Below are 5,000 nucleotides of genomic sequence, written 5' to 3' on the forward strand. Positions count from 1 at the left end.
GGGGTTATATGGGTGTGTGCATGAAGGTGTTGTGGAGGTACTTCACCCATGAAACATGCCCCTTTCCTGGGGTACCATGTACTTGATGTGCTGGAGGTATTTTTACTCAGAGTATGAAGATCGGCCGGCGGTTTTGAACTACGCGCTGCATCGGCTGTGGTTATCCGTTTATAGGAGTGCATGGATGGCTGGTTAGAGGACGTCGGGGTCTACAATTCGGCATAAGTACCCCGGCTGTGCGTTGTGTTTTGGCGGAGATATGGAGCGCGCAAAACGGCTACAGTGACCTATTTTGACCACGTCGTGCATCGGCTGTGAGTGTCCGATTGTGGATCTAACTCCATAGGTCTTTAGAAGTCGACGTGGTCTACTATTCGGCGTAGGGGCCGAGTCTGTGCGTTGTGTATTCGCGGGGATATGCACCGCGCAAACCGGCGATTTGGTTTAAGGAGACAGAGTATTGGCGCTCGTCTTTCGCTGTGATTTTGTCAGAGTACGAAGATCGGCCGGCGCTTTTGAACTACTTGCTGCATCGGCTGTGGGTATCCGTTTATTGTTCTGCATGTATGGGTGGTTAGAGGAGGTCGGGGTCTACAATAGGGTATAAGTGTCCCGGCTGTGCGTGGTGTTTTGGCGGAGAGATGGAGCGCGCAAAACGGCAACTGCGACCTACTTTGACCGCGTGGTGCCTCGGCTGTGGGTCTCGGATCCAGGATCCACTCGGATAGGTTTGTAGAGGTGGACGTGGTCTACGATTGGGTATAAGTGTCCCGGCTGTGCGTGGTGTTTTCGCGGAGATATCCACCTCGCAAAACGGCGCTTCCGTTTAAGGAAACAGAGTTTTGGCGCTCGTCTTTCGCAGCGCAGCCCAGTAACGTCCCCTACCTTAAGAGAGTCCTCGTTACTCCCGCCGTTTACCCGCGCGATATGGATCCTGGTTCTGGATCTCGCATCCAGGATCCACTCGGATAGGTTTGTAGAGGTAGACGTATTATACAATTAGGTATGAGTATCCCGGCTGTGCGTTGTGTATTCGCGGAGATATCCATCTCGCAAAACGATATAAAAACGGCTGTGATTTTGTCAGAGTATGAAGATCGCCCGGCGCTTTTTGTCAGAGTATGAAGATCGGCCGGCGCTTTTCAAATACGTGCTGCCTCGGCTGTGGGTATCCGTTTATTATTCTGCTTATATGGGTGGTTAGAGGACGTCGGGACCGTGGATTCGGTATAAGAATCCCCGCTGTGCGTTCCATTTCCGGGTAAATATGGACCGCGCAATATGGCCCCTGCGACCTACTTTGACTACATCGTGCCTCGGTTGTGGACCTCGCATCCATGATCCACTCGGATAGATTTGTAGAGGGGGACTTGGACTACAGTTAGATATAAGTGTCCCGGCTGTGCGTTGTGTATTCGCGGGGATATGGACCTCGCAAAACGGGTATTTCGTTTAAGTCTTTCGCTGTGATTTTGTCAGAGTATGAAGATCGGTCGGCTGTTTTCAAACACGCGCTGCCTCGGCTGTGGTTATCCGTTTATTATTCAGCTTACATAGTTGGTTAGAGGACGTCGGGGCCGTGTATTCAGTATAAGAATCCCCGCTGTGCGTTCTATTTCCGGGTAGATATGGCGCGCGTAATATGGTCCCTGCGACCTAATTTGACTACACCGTGCCTCGGCTGTGGACCTCGCATCCAGGATCCACTCCGATAGTTTTGTAGAGGGGGACGTGGACTACAACTGGGTATAAGTGTCCCGGCTGTGCGTTGTGTATTCGCGGAGATATGCACCTCGCAAAACGACGATTTCGTTTAAGTCTTTCGCTGTGATTTTGTCAGAGTATGAAGATCGGTCGGCTGTTTTCAAACACGCGCTGCCTCGGCTGTGGTTATCCGTTTATTATTCAGCTTACATAGTTGGTTAGAGGACGTCGGGGCCGTGTATTCAGTATAAGAATCCCCGCTGTGCGTTCTATTTCCGGGTAGATATGGCGCGCGTAATATGGTCCCTGCGACCTAATTTGACTACACCGTGCCTCGGCTGTGGACCTCGCATCCAGGATCCACTCCGATAGTTTTGTAGAGGGGGACGTGGACTACAACTGGGTATAAGTGTCCCGGCTGTGCGTTGTGTATTCGCGGAGATATGCACCTCGCAAAACGACGATTTCGTTTAAGTCTTTCGCTGTGATTTTGTCAGAGTATGAAGATCGGTCGGCTGTTTTCAAACACGCGCTGCCTCGGCTGTGGTTATCCGTTTATTATTCAGTTTACATAGTTGGTTAGAGGACGTCGGGGCCGTGTATTCAGTATAAGAATCCCCGCTGTGCGTTCTATTTCCGGGTAGATATGGCGCGCGTAATGTGGTCCCTGCGACCTACTTTGACTACACCGTGCCTCGGCTGTGGAGGTCGCATCCATGATCCACTCGGATAGGTTTGTAGAGGTGGATGTGGTCTACGATCGGGTATAAGTGTCCCGGCTGTGCGTTGTGTATTCGCGGGGATATGGACCTCGCAAAACGGGTATTTCGTTTAAGTCTTTCGCTGTGATTTTGTCAGAGTATGAAGATCGGTCGGCGGTTTTCAAATACGCGCTGTATCGGCTGTGTGTATCCGCTTATAGGAGTGTCTAGATGGGTGGTTAGAGGACTTCCAGCTTGACAACTGGGCATGAGTATCCCCGCTGTGCGTTCTATTTCCGGGTAGATATGGCGCGCGTAATATGGTCCCTGCGACCTACTTTGACCGCGTCGTGCCTCGGCTGTGAGTGTCCGATTGTGGATCACCCTCCACATGTCTTTAGAGGTTGACGGTGGCTACACGTCGGCATAGGTGTCCCGGCTGTGCGTTGTGTATTCGCGGGGATATGGACCGCGCAAGACGGCGATTTGGTTTAAGGAAACAGAGTATTGGCGCTATCGCTGTGATTTTGTCAGAGTATGAAGATCGGTCGGCGGTTTTCAAATACGTGCTGCCTCGGCTGTGGATACCCGTTTATTATTCTGCTTATATGGGTAGTTAGAGGACGTCGCGACCGTGTATTCAAAATAAGAATCCCCGCTGTGCGTTCCATTTCCGGGTAGATATGGCGCGCGTAATAGGGCCCCTGCGACCTACTTTGACCGCGTGGTGCCTCGGCTGTGGACCTCGCATCCAGGATCCACTCGGATAGGTTTGTAGAAGTGGACTTGGACTACAATTAGATATGAGGTTCCCGGCTGTGCGTTGTGTTTTCGCGGAGATATGGACCGCGCAAAACGGGTATTTGGTTTAAGGATTTTTCGCTGTGATTTTGTCAGAGTATGAAGATCGATCGGCGGTTTTCAAACACGCGCTACATCGGCTGTGTGTATCCGTTTATTATTCATCTTATATGGGTGGTTAGAGGACTTCCAGCTCGACAACTGGGCATGAGTATCCCCGCTGTGCGTTCTATTTCCGGGTAGATATGGCGCGCGTAATATGGTCCCTGCGACCTACTTTGACCGACTCGTGCCTCGGCTGTGGAGGTCGCATCCAGGATCCACTCGGATGTGTTTGTAGAGGGGGACTTGGACTACAATTAGATATGAGGTTCCCGGCTGTGCGTTGTGTTTTCGCGGAGATATGGACCGCGCAAAACGGGTATTTCGTTTAAGGACATAGAGTTTTTCGCTCGGGTTTTAAAGCCGTGATAGGGGCGAAGCGCTGAAGGTTCCAGCGCTTCTGTACTTCGCCTATTACGGCTGTGACCCATTTTGGTAGGGGGTAACCAAGCCACCTTCCGCACAATGATAGGAACAGACTACCCAGTGTATACTAGGGGATAGGAGCGAAGCGCTGAAGGGTCCAGCGCTTCTGGCGGTTCCCCTATGCTACAGCCGTAGTAGGGGATAGGAGCGAAGCGCTGAAGGGTCCAGCGCTTCTGGCGGTTCCCCTATGTTACAGCCGTAGTAGGGACGAAGCGCTGAAGGGTCCAGCGCTTCTGGCGGTTCCCCTATGCTACAGCCGTAGTAGGGGATATGAGCGAAGCGCTGAAGGGTCCAGCGCTTCTGGCGGTCCCCCTATGCTACAGCCGTAGTAGGGGATATGAGCGAAGCGCTGAAGGGTCCAGCGCTTCTGGCGGTCCCCCTATGCTACAGCCGTAGTAGGGGATATGAGCGAAGCGCTGAAGGGTCCAGCGCTTCTGGCGGTTCCCCTATGCTACAGCCGTAGTAGGGGATATGAGCGAAGCGCTGAAGGGTCCAGCGCTTCTGGCGGTTCCCCTATGCTACAGCCGTAGTAGGGGATATGAGCGAAGCGCTGAAGGGTCCAGCGCTTCTGGCGGTTCCCCTATGCTACAGCCGTAGTAGGGGATATGAGCGAAGCGCTGAAGGGTCCAGCGCTTCTGGCGGTTCCCCTATGCTACAGCCGTAGTAGGGGATATGAGCGAAGCGCTGAAGGGTCCAGCGCTTCTGGCGGTCCCCCTATGCTACAGCCGTAGTAGGGGATATGAGCGAAGCGCTGAAGGGTCCAGCGCTTCTGGCGGTCCCCCTATGCTACAGCCGTAGTAGGGGATATGAGCGAAGCGCTGAAGGGTCCAGCGCTTCTGGCGGTCCCCCTATGCTACAGCCGTAGTAGGGGATATGAGCGAAGCGCTGAAGGGTCCAGCGCTTCTGGCGGTTCCCCTATGCTACAGCCGTAGTAGGGGATATGAGCGAAGCGCTGAAGGGTCCAGCGCTTCTGGCGGTTCCCCTATGCTACAGCCGTAGTAGGGGATATGAGCGAAGCGCTGAAGGGTCCAGCGCTTCTGGCGGTCCCCCTATGCTACAGCCGTAGTAGGGACGAAGCGCTGAAGGGTCCAGCGCTTCTGGCGGTTCCCCTATGCTACAGCCGTAGTAGGGGGGATATGAGCGAAGCGCTGAAGGGTCCAGCGCTTCCCTAAATTTTTTGGATTACCAGGACCAATTCTTTTAGAGCAGTAGTAGGGGCGAAGCTCTGAAGCGCTGAAGGGTCCAGCGCTTCGGGACTTTGCCTAT

Source organism: Anarhichas minor, unplaced genomic scaffold (genome assembly GCF_050575085.1).
Source record: "Anarhichas minor isolate MPS153535 unplaced genomic scaffold, ASM5057508v1 ptg000178l, whole genome shotgun sequence".
NCBI classification, from domain to species: Eukaryota; Metazoa; Chordata; class Actinopteri; order Perciformes; family Anarhichadidae; genus Anarhichas; species Anarhichas minor.